This window comes from Tripterygium wilfordii, chromosome 19 (assembly GCF_013401445.1).
Source record: "Tripterygium wilfordii isolate XIE 37 chromosome 19, ASM1340144v1, whole genome shotgun sequence".
In the NCBI taxonomy this organism is placed as follows: Eukaryota; Viridiplantae; Streptophyta; class Magnoliopsida; order Celastrales; family Celastraceae; genus Tripterygium; species Tripterygium wilfordii.
Window position 1 is genome coordinate 2,660,501 of NC_052250.1, and position 12,805 is coordinate 2,673,305.

General features: G+C 40.6%; 1 pseudogene; it reads left to right on the forward strand.

Moving 5' to 3' along the window:
- The first annotated feature begins 6,346 nt into the window (after positions 1-6,346).
- LOC119985142 lies at positions 6,347-8,615 on the forward strand (annotated as a pseudogene).
- Positions 8,616-12,805: the final 4,190 nt, after the last annotated feature.

Here is a 12,805-nt window from a genome sequence, read left to right on the forward strand (position 1 = left end):
CACGCATGTCATGCAAGAAAGAAAACGGGTCGTTGTGTGTGTGGTGTTTTAAAAAAATTTGAATTTTTTTTCTGTTCTGAAAATTTTGAAAAACCTATTATAGCCTTTCATAAAAATTAAAACAAAACGTACAAACAAACACTATCTTTTTTACAAGATCAGTACTGATTTAACCCTTATACTTTACATTTTGGATTGATTAAGCTCCTGAACCCTTCTGGAATCAAGTATTGGCTTGGAACAAAAATCCAACTCCTACTGAACAACTATGTGGATTTTTGTGGTTTCACATGGAAGTAAGCGAAGATGGGGTTGAGTTTTTATGGGGGAAAATAAATGGGATTTTTGTGGGTTTCGCAAGGAAGGGGAATCGGAGCTGGTTTTTTGAGATTGGATTGATTGAGTTTTGATTATGACTACATTGAAACTCATACTAGTCATGGAAGCTCCTCCAAGATGTATGGTCTGATAAAGTTGGGTTGGTCGGTTTCTTGCTTTTTTTTTATTTTTTTATTTGTTTGAAATCTGTGTCAACCTTTTAGAAATAATTTTATTTTTTGTCAAATGAATATCATGTCACATATTTGGATCCCCATCAGTATTTTTTAACAAAAATTTGGATCAAGGATTAACGGAGACAATTGTTTTAAGTAAAGGGGCTTGTTTAATCTAAAAAAAAAAAGTTCAGAGGCTTAAAATTAAAAAAAAAAAACAATAGTGATAAGAAAACACAAAAAGAGGGCCTAAATTGGTTTTAAAACAACTGCGCCTGTTTATCGCAAGTCATTCACATCCTCTCTCTCACATTCCGGATAATCTGATCGATTTTTTTTCCAATCTGATTATCGGCTTTTTTTTGGTATTCTCATCGGAGTTTTTGTGGGAGTTGAAATCTAGGCAGTTGAGGCATGGCGGCAGAACCGAAACGGGTGTGGGTCTGGAAGTTTTGAACCGGATATGTTATGTACTTGAACTGAAGCTGATTTGCAGACCGACAATGCCACCAAAAGGGGAAATCACCAGATGATGAGGAAGATGTTACAAGCTTCTTAATGCGACGTCGCCTCGTGTATTATTAATTGTTTTTTTATTCAAGGCCTTGCAGCCGTTAGATGTCAGTTGCTTGTGGGGTTAGGATTAGCTCCTTATTTTGATATGTATTGTTGTTGCCTCTAGGGTTAGTTTATCTTGGATGTTGTTTCTGTACTGGAACTCTTGGAGAGCGGCCTCTCTCGAACATGCTTTATCTTACTTTGATATATGTATGGTTAAGTAGTTCTCTACTTGACTACAAACAGTGGTCAGTTGTTATTAGCTTATCATCTTCCTTGTTGCCTTCCTGCATTGGGTGTGTAACAAATTGGTATCGGAGCCACTGATCCCGTGGTGAAAAAGCGTACAATGGTAGAAAATGATTCCCAGTCTCAGATTTTGGAGGCCTTCTGCACTAACAGCTCGTCTGGATGCTCAGAACTTGGCGATTCAAGCTCTCAATGAGCGTATGGTACCTCCTCCCGCACCTGATCCCTAGCAGCTTTCGCCCTCACCACCACTTGTAGGTCAAGCCATTGACCGCGGCAGGGACCATCATACGGACAATGGACCTGGGTAGAATCGTAATCCTCGCTTGGACTTTCCCAAATATGCAGGGGATGACCCAGCGGTCTGGCTGCAGTGTGCAAATCAATTTTTTGCCTATTATCATACACCGGTCACTCAGAAGGTTCTGATTGCTTCTTACCACATGGAAGGGAGAGCTGCCATTTGGTCCCGGGAGTTCCAAGCCTCGGATAATGTTCCCTCTTGGACGGACTTTGTTGATGCCTTAAAAACCCGCTTCGGCCCTGGACTTTTCGAAGACCCTTTGGAGGAGCTTATGCGCCTTCGGCAAACTGGTATAGTTGATGACTACACAGTTAAGTTTGAGAACTTGGTCGTCCGCATTCCGGGATGGATTGCTGCACACAAGCTGAGTTGCTATTTGGGGGACCTCAAGGAAGAAATTCGCTTGCCTGTCAAAATGCTTATGCCCCAAACTCTCTTGGCATCCCAAGCGTTAGCTCGAATGTAGGAGGAAACGTTGTTGGCCACGCGCCGCCAGTTTTGAAATCCCCAGCTAGGCACTCTGCCTCATCATTATTCATAAGCTAGTCCTGTGACTTCTCCATCTACTACTTTGCCGGCGTTGATGGCTCCGCCTACCCCTCTGCCACTACCATATCCTGGGTATGGCATGAGTATGACCAACTCTGGTGTCACCTCTCCTATCGTCACTTATTCTTCTTCGGATCCTGTTCGAACCACTGGCTCACCAAAAGGCTTTCCAATTCAGCGTATTACTGACCAACATATGAGGGAGAAGAAAAAAAAAAGGGTTGTGCTATAGTTGTGATGCAAAGTGGTCCCCTGGCCACAAATGTCCAAATCCCAAACTGTTTTACATCGAAGCGTAGGAGGATACTCTGACCTTGGAGGATATTAGTTTTAGTGCGGGACGCACCTCTGGTGATGATACTGGAGATGATACAAGTACATCGGGTGCCGCAACGGGTTCTTCAACTACCACTCCTGGGATATCTCTACACGCGTTATCCGGATCAGTAGCACCTCGCACTATGAGGGTAGTCGATCGAATTGGGAAGTTGAAATTCGTGGTTCTCATTGACATTGGTTCCACCCACAACGTCATTGATCCCACTTTGTCTCAGCAAGCTCACTTGGTGTTGCATCCACAGTCTTCAGTTCAGGTTACGTTGGCTAACGGTGATGTATTACCCAGCCTCGGCAAGCTTTGTGGGGTTGACTTCAGTTTGCAGGAATTACAATTTCGTGCGGATTTTTTGGCCTTACCATTGGGTGGGTGTGACATGGTGCTAGGCATATGTTGGTTAAGGGATTTTGACGTGGTAAAATGGGATTTTCGGAACCTCACTATGGAGTTCATTTATCACCAAAAGCAATGTAAATTGTTGGCAATACAACCTTCTTCAGGGAGTTTCGTGTCTCCAGTAGGGTCGGAGAGGTTGAATGCATTAGAATGCCATGGTGTATTACTTCAGCTCATAAAAACTGATCTGGCTCCAACACCTTCTGTGATGGAAAGTGATATCCAGAAGTTGTTATCATCCTTTGCCCCTATATTTAATGAGCCTTCGAGTCTACCCCCGACACGAACTCATGACCATCGGATTCTGCTGCAAGATGGTACTACCCCCATTAATGTCCGGCCTTACCGCTATCCGCATTATCAAAAGGCAGAAATAGAAAAGATCATTCAGGAGTTGCTTAAGTCGGGTGTTATCCGTGATAGTATGAGTCCTTACTCCTCTCCAGTGCTATTGGTGCGCATGGCGGATGGTTCGTGGCGTACGTGTGTCGATTATCGCGCACTCAACAAGGCCACCATTAAAGATCGATTTCCCATACCACTTATCGAAAGAACTCCTTAATGAGTTGAATGGGGCTGTCATTTTATCTAAATTGGATCTTCGTTACGGGTATCATCAAATTCGGGTGGTGGAGGAGGACATTTTGAAGACCGCTTTTCGAACACACGAGGGTCACTATGAGTTTCTTGTGATGCCTTTCGGATTGACAAATGCTCCCTCCACCTTCCAAAGTCTTATGAATGCGGTATTCAAACCATTCCTTCGCAAGTTTGTTTTGGTTTTTTTTTTATGATATTCTTGTCTATAGTCACTCTCAGTAGGAACACCTGACTATAGTTCTCTAGATCTTATCTCAACATCAATTATTTGCCAAGAAATCAAAATGTAGCTTCGGGGTGCAGGAAGTGAGTTATTTGGGGCATATAATTGATCCGCAAGGTGTAAGAACCGACCCAGCAAAAACTCAGGCAATGAGTGAGTGGCCTGTGCCTAGTTCTGTCAAGGCTCTTCGTGGGTTCCTAGGGTTAACAGGTTATTACCGAAAGTTTATCAAGGGGTATGGTTCGATTGCTTCTCCCTTGTATAAGCTTTTGGCCAAAGACTCGTTTGTGTGGAATGCAGCTGCTGACTCGGCTTTACAGTCCCTCCGCAGGGCTGTAACCTCACAACCTGTTTTGGCCCTTCCCGATTTTGATCAACCTTTTGTCATTGAGTGCGATGCCTCCGACAACGGGATTGGGGCAGTGTTAATGCAACATAATAGGCAAATCTCGTATTTCAGCGCTACGCTCAAGTCCAGAGCTTTAAATCTCGCCACTTATGGGAAGGAGTTATTCGCTCTAGTTTTGGCCATAAAAAAAATGGAGAGCGTACTTGTTGGGACATACTTTCACCTTTAAGACTGACCACTACAGCCTCAAGTTCCTTTTGGGTACAATTTTTTGGTTGAATATAAGAAGGGGAAAGACAATCAGGCTACATATGCCTTATCCAGGCAGCACGAAGGAGTGTCCCTGCAAGATCAATCCTCAGTTTATGTGATCACCATTCCAACTTTGGATTTATTATCAGAGATTAAATGCTCATATGTGGGTGATAGCGTGGCACAACAATTATTCACCAAATTGAAGGCTGATGCAACCTTCTGTAGTCATTTTAGCTTGCGAAATGAGATCTTGTTCTATAAAAACAGACTAGTGGTTGGAAGTCAATCCAAGGTCAGGGAGAAAATATTGGAACAAATGAACAACTCCACCTTTGCTGGACATCCAGGTTATTATAAGACCCTCCAGAAGACTCAACGAGAATTTTATTGGCCGGGAATGAAAAAGACCATTAAGTCTTTTGTGAAGCACTGTAACATTTGTCAAGCCACTAAGTATCTCAATTCTCAGCCTTACGGTCTACTTCAACCACTGCCAGTGCCTTCCAAGATTTGGGCGGATATCAGTTTAGATTTCGTGGAAGGCCTCCCTATTTCTTCAGGCAAGTCCATGTTGTTAGTGGTGGTGGATCGATTCTCCAAGTATGCTCACTTCCTTGCATTGTCACATCCCTACATTGCAGCTTCGGTGGCCCAAACATTTCTGGACAACATTTTTAGGCTGCATGGTGTACCTGAATCTATGGTGACAGATCGGGACTCAGTCTTCACCGGCTCTTTTTGGTCTAAACTTTTTAACTTGTTGGGCACCCAGTTGAATTTCTCCACCAGTTACCATCCTCAGAGCGATGGTCAGACTGAAGCAGTTAACAAGGCTATTGAGCAATACCTTCGGTGCTTCGTTGGGGACCAACCTAAGGCTTGGCTAAAATGGCTACCTCTTGCTGAATATTGCTACAACACTACACCACATTCCAGCTCAAAAATAACTCCATTCGAAGCTGTTTATGGCCGGCGGCCGCCCTGCCTTTGTGACTATATTCCTGGAACAACTGCTGTGGCATCTGTGGATGCATATATTAAGTCCAGAGAAGAGATCTTGAGTCTATTGAAACACAACTTGACTAAAAGCTAGAATACAATGAAGAAATTTACAGATAGGAAGCTGACACATGTTACCTTTGAGGTGAGAGAATTGGTCTATCTGAAGTTGCAACCATACCGACAAATTTCTGTAGCTCAGAGACAGAATCTCAAGTTGGCCCCTCGATATTATGGACCCTTCGCGATCCTTGAAAGGGCTGGAACTATCGCTTACAAACTAGAACTTCCTCCCTCATCTCTGGTGCATCCAGTTTTCCATGTTTCCCAATTAAAGAGGTACATTGGTGATACTCCAGTCATGTCCACCACCTTGCCTTCTGTGAATGTTGATGGCCAACCAATGCCGATGCCTGAGTTGATTTTGGATATACGTTTAGGCAGGAAGGGGAATACTCCTATAGCTGAGCTGTTAGTTAAATGGCATGGTCAGGATGCCTCTGAAGCAACTTGGATGACTTATCCAACTCTGGTTGAATAGTTTCTCGACCTTGTGGGCAAGGTCTTCTAAGGGGGAGAGTATTGTTACAAGCTTCTTAATGCGACGTCGCCTCCTGTATTATTAATTTTTTTTTATTCAAGGCCTTGCAACCGTTAGATGTCAGTTGCTTATGGGGTTAGGATTAGCTCCTTATTTTGATATGTATTGTTGTTGCCTCTACGGTTAGTTTATCTTGGATGTTGTTTCTGTACTGGAACTCTTGGAGAGCAGCCTCTCTCGAACAAGCTTTATCTTACTTTGATATGCTTAAGCAGTTCTCTACTTGACTGTAAACAGTGGAATTTATAGATCTATCTGTCAGTTGTTATTAGCTTATCATCTTCCTTGTTGCCTTCCTGCATTGGGTGTGTAACAGGAGAAGAGGAGGCCTTGTTGTCTCCGACTGAATATTTTAATAGTAAAGTTAGATATAAAATAGGATGCAGGACACGTTTACAAGAGCTGTTGCCTGTTGGAGAGGCCTTATTACAAGGCAAAATGATTTAAATCCTTGAATGATTACCATATTAACTTCTGCAATACAAGTCATGAGCTCCGGTTATTCCGAAGCAATCATCAGTATTAAACACACAACCCGACTAGCACAGTAGCCAACTCTCCAACAACAACCAGTCATGGCTTCTTTTCACTTGCCTCTTCTTCTTGTCATCCTCTGCATCTGCCCATTCACCTCCAAAGCCAACCTCCAGAAGACCAACAACATCCTCAAATCAAGCCAGATTTCAGAGCCAAGCACTGCCAGTAACACCCATTTCAACGACACCCCTCCAACTACTTTCTTTGAAGTGACCAAACCCATTAGAGTTCCCAAGACCCAACCTTGCGAACATCTGATTCTCCAGCATGACTTTGGCTACACTTATAAGAAACCCCCTGTTCTTGCAAATTATACCCCTCCCTCTCATTGCCCATCTCAACATTTCTCTAAAATTGTGCTTGAATGGAATGCTACTTGCAAAGGCAGGCAATTTGATCGGATTTTTGGGGTTTGGCTTGGTGGGGTTGAGCTTCTCAGGAGTTGCACAGCCGAGCCTAGAGCGACCGGGATTGTCTGGAGTGTGAACAAGGACATTACGAGGTATTCTTCATTGCTTGTTAAGGATGAGATTCAAACTCTAGCCGTTTATCTTGGTAATCTTGTTGATAGTACTTATACTGGGATATACCATGTGAATATAACTGTTTACTTCTATCCTGCCGAAGATAAATCACATAGTTATCCTGTGTATAATGCGGGTAATTCTGAAATTGGGGATGGTTATGATTCTAAGGCTGATTTGATCATACCCATTTCGCGGAATCTGCCTCTGAATGATGGATTGTGGTTTGAAATTAAGAATGAGAATGATTCAAAGATGAAAGAATTCAAGATTCCGCGAAATGTATATAGGGCCATGTTGGAGGTCTATGTTTCTTTTCATCAAAATGACGAATTTTGGTATGGAAATCTTCCTAATGAATACATTGATGCCAATCATCTGAATGGTACTCCTGGAAATGGACCTTTCAGGGAGGTTGTTGTGAATTTAGATGGTGACATGGTTGGTGCCATTTGGCCTTTTACTGTTGTTTATACTGGAGGATTCAATCCTCTCTTATGGAGACCCATAAGTGGTATCGGTTCATTTGATCTCCCTTCCTACGATATCGAGATTACACCATTTTTAGGGACAATGCTAGATGGGAAGACACATGAAATCAGTTTTAATGTTACAAATGCTCTGAATGTCTGGTACATAGATGCAAATTTACACCTTTGGTTGGATCATAAGAGCATGAAAACCGAAGGCAAGACTTCGAGACATAAAAGCAGGCCTCTTGTTGTCTCTTTGGAGACCAATTTTCATGGTTTAGATGGAACATTCTTGACAATTGTGAGCAGGTTCATATTTTCGAGTGGGTGGGTCAAGTCTTCCTATGGAAACATAACTACCCATTTCAGTCAGAACTTTGATTACAGTAACTCAATGGTGATGGGCAATGATGGGAATTTGCAGGTTATTGACCAGGTGATTCATTTTAATGATAGTGTCTACTCGATGATGCCGTATTCAAATGCTCAAACAATGAAATCGTTTAAGAAATTTCATATTTACGTAAACACCAACTACTTGGATCAAGGAAATGAAACTTCATTGTCTGTATCAAACATCACATTGGGTTTCGATGAGAAAAAGCATGCGGGTGGTGCTCCTGTATCTAGAATTAGTTCTATCAAGAACTTGCAGAATGGCCAGGGAGTTATGGTTGTGAAGAACAATTTGGTAACCAGTGGAATTGGAAGTACACAGCAAGCATACAAATTTGATGATGATGATATCTGCTACTCTAGAATTGTAAGCAGCTCAAACTACACCATTCTTTACGATAAGTGGGTACCATGTGCAATAAAAGAACGCAGTCTTGTTTGAGTTTCGGACTTAGCAGATGATAGCCTTTCCCACTCAGAATGGCTTTTTTGGCATCTAAGTTACTCAGTAAAAGAGGAGTACAATCATTTGATTCAGCCATCCTTCAATTGATTCATCAAGTGTTGTCCCTGTTTTAGATATTGCTGAGAAGTTCCAACCATGGATGCTACTAATAAAATTGTGAGTGTTCCTGAGTTTTTGTTTGTCATGAGTTGCAATGAATTTGTTGATATTATTCTTGGCCTCTTTTAATTTTTTTGCCTTCTCCTTTTTGAATAGTTTAATTGGAATGGATTACTTTGATATTGCAAAAGAGCTAATTATGGTTTTGCGCTCATGTCTTAAATATTATATTCTTTTTTTCATGTACTATAGTAAAAATCCAATATTGTAAACTTCTGCCTAGGAGAAAACTCAGATAGTGCATCAATTAAATGGTTAAAAATTCTAATATTCTGAGTCTCTGACTATATCCATTGAACTGTTAGCATCGAGGTTGGTGAGCACTGTTTTATAGCTAAGTAACTGTCATTCCTTGTCATATTAGGTGGTGACTGGAAGCATCGGCTAATTATATTTCCCAAACATCGTAGCAAGCCAACACAATCGTTTCTTTTTGCCGTAATGTTGTTTTTCCTTAGTTACAATTGAAGCTCATACTGAATTATTGAGTTAACTCCTGCTTAAATGTAGCAGCATAACTGAAAAAGAGTTTTAGGTAGGCATAGCAGGGACTACGTTTACTCCCTGTGATGCTAATTCTGCAGAAATTCTTTATGAGATGCTTGAATGCATAGTTTGATCGTACTGTTGACCGTAGGTTAATACAATGATTGTCTGATCACCCGTTTTCAGTCAAAGTATGTGATCCTTGCTTTTATTTTATCATATTTATCCTTCCTGTTAATGGTATTATTTGAACATATTTGGGCTTTGAAACTCTTTTGGTCCCTGTTTATTTCATCGTAAATAATGAACAAAACAGCAATCCTGTTAAGCAGGACTAAGTGTCAACTTTTACTTGGAAAGACCAGGTCTTAATAGGTACCTATTTCTCTTGATTGTCAAATCTGTGAATTCTCATTGTTTCCCTTCTCCATTGAGTAACTGTCATCAAAGTTGTGATTAAAGCGGGTAGTCATCTTTCCATGCTCAGACTCCACCCATCCACTTGAGGAGATGAGCCTCTTCACATTTGTCAAGAATTTTTTTCCCCCCAAAACCCTAAAATTCTGATGCTGTAGAAATAACAAGATGCATGCTGTTGTGTTCCAAAAGCTTTCCTTCAGTTTCATTTCTCATGTTGTTGCAAATTCACATCTAAAATCTAGTGTATATGTCCTTATGTCAAAAAGTGTTCCTGAGAATAGTGTATTTGGATATCATAAAATTGAAGATCAAAAGATCCAATGCCAGTGGTGGGTGTCCATAAGAGGGGAGACTAACCCCTGCATTGTATCCTGTAAAAGACCAAATAGCAGCAACCATTAAACCATCTAAACGAATCAAAACCTCCCTCAAAGGTCCATTTCCAGGCACATCAGACGGTTGTCATTGAGAAGATTTGCTTTCTGTAACTCATCAATCAAAGGAAAAGAAACATAAACCTCCAATACTGCTATATACGCATTTTGCAGTATCTTGAATTCCTTTCAACCTCCAACTCATGATTCTGATTTCTCAACCCCCCATAAGCAGTCACACCCATCTCAATGACACCCATCCAAAGGTTTTCTTTGAAGTGACTAAACCCATCAAGCTTCCCAAGATCAAACCATGCGAACATCTAGTTCTCCAACGTGACTTTGGCTACACCCACCAGAAACCACCTGTTCTTGTTGAGTATAACCCTCCCTCTTACTGTACATCTCAACATTTCTCCAAGATTGTGCTTGAATGGATTGCTACTTCCAAGGGCAGGCAATTTGATCGAATATTTGGTGTTTGGCTTGGTGGCGTTGAGCTTCTCAGGGGTTGCACAGCTGAGCTAACGATGACTGGAACTGTTTGGTGTGTGCATGACATTACGAGGTATTATTCATTGCTTGTTAAGAATGATATGCCAATTCTTGCGGTTTGATGTAGGACAAGTTTCTTAGTTTACTTCAGTACTTAGGAGAGTTGGTCCTTTTCATATTAGAAGTTTTAGTATTAATAGGAATTCTAGTTAAATTAGTATTTTGATTTTATTATTAGTACTTTTGATAGTTTAATATTTTTAGGGTTTCCTTGCTTTTTTTTGTTTAAATAGGGCCGTCGGGCTAAGTAATCCTTGAAATAAAATAAGTTTGTGTTATAGCTCTCTCTGTGTTTGTTTTTTCTTTGAGGTATTGACGCAGTCGGCAGTTCATACTTTTGTTTCGTTTCCATTCTGAATTGAAGCTAGATATGGGCTTTCTCTGAATTAAAGCCTTTTGTTTCGCTAGCAAGATTTTTATTTGATCGAGGAATGAGAGAGATTTAGATAGTCATTGAACTTTCACTAGAAGATTCAGTTTATTACCAACTAACTGGGGAAACAAAGGACTGGTCATTTTATTTGTATAACCTTACAGGAGCTTATGACAAAGTAGAGGAGCCGTTCTTTATTGGAGAGGAGATCAATGAGAATGCATTAGTCGGATGAGATTGAGGGGAATCTTCTTCCGTAGAACGAAGTTTATGACCTCACTCGTGTCCAGGTCCTCTCCTCTTGCATCGCCAGGCATCTTCCAGTCGAACCAACAGAAGAGGTTAGCCAACAGAGATTCGGCATTTGCAGTTGCAAACAACATGCCCGGACAGCCCCTTCTACATCCGCCAAACGGTATGAAATGGTTGCTTTGATTACTGTTATCAACTGTGCTGTTCTCGTGTCTTTCAGGGATGAACTCTTCAGGGCTCTTCCAGTACTTGGGATCCCTTTGAATTGCCCAAATGTTAATCGTGACTCTTACTTAGGAAGCATCGGCTAATTATGTTTCCCAAACATGGTAGTAAGCCAACAAAATCGTTACTTTTTGCCGTAATGTTGTTTTTTTTGAGTTACAATTGAAGCTCGTACTGAATTATTGAGTTAGTTCCTGCTTAAATGTAGTAGCATAACTGAAGAAGAGTTTTAGGTAGGCATAGCAGGGACTACTTTTACTCCCTGTGATGCTAGTTCCACAGAAATTCTTTATGAGATACTGTTTTGGATAGTTTGATCGTATTGTTGACTGTAGATTAATGCGATGATTGTCTGATCACTGATTTTCAATCAAAGTATGTGATCCTGACCACCATCAATCTAATCCATTATGTACGTGAGCTGTTAGCAGATATCGAGACTGTTAAGCCAACTCATGTATTTCAATATAATGCTGCTGGGGTGACTGGCAAACCTAATGTAGATTGGTGTGGAAGTCATAGAACAGAGACAATATGCACAAAATGTTGTAGGTACATTGACCTTGGCAGATGTCTGCAGAGAGCATGGCCTACTTAAGATTAACAACGCTACTTAAGATTAACAACGCTGCTGGTGGTGTTTTTGAGTATGATGTCGCACAGGTCAGGAATTGGGTTCAAAGAGGAAGACAAACCCAACTTCACTGGCTCTTTCTATTCTCAAACCAAAGCCATGGTAATTTCTGCCAAGTAGTAATTCTCTGTTCCATCTAGTATCACTGCAGTTTTTTTTTTTTTTTTGTTGCTGCTATACTGTGACTTTTAGTCTTCTGTGTGCTAGGTTGAAGAGGTGCAGAACGAATATGATAACATCCGCTCTCTCAGAGTGTGAATGCTGATATCGTCTCATCTCAGCAACCCACGCAACTTTATCACGAAGATTGCTCGATATGATAAATTTCGAACAACATGACTTGGAGATGTATAAGAAGTACATTAACCTTTTGTTGCGAATTAAGGACTCTCTGATCAAATATGTCTTTGAGCCCAACAAGAACAACTTTGCTGGTGGAGATGAGGAACATAATAAGGATTTGATGCAAGTTTCTATGGATTGAAGGTATTGGTAGTAGTTTTGTATCATCACCATTCTATGTTATGATTCATCCACTTCATTCCATCAACTATATTATTTTATTCTGATAGATATCAACATCCTCCTCTAGGTTTTGTTAGTTCCATTTTTACAAGGATGAATTTGTATGGCAGGCTCACGATCATGTATGATTGTATTGCTAGATTCATGTTTGTCAAAATGCCTATATAGATTGTACGATACTAGATGAGCAAAACGATCCGGATTGTTCAAAAATCGTTTTTTGATAAGATCGTACGATCTTATCGTCCAATCTTACGATTTGATTTTACGATCTTATGATCTTACAAAATGTGTTCTTTTTTGTATTTTTTCAATTTTATGTGGTCATAATTTTGAGAAATGGAGAAAATAATGAAATTGCTAAAGGTTGTGTTAAGGATAGTGGATGTGGAGAGTATTCTACGTATCTAGAAATTTGAATATTAGTTACTATCCTTTTAATGGTATTGATTTTGTCATTTTGATGACATTTATAAACAATATTGTTGAGTA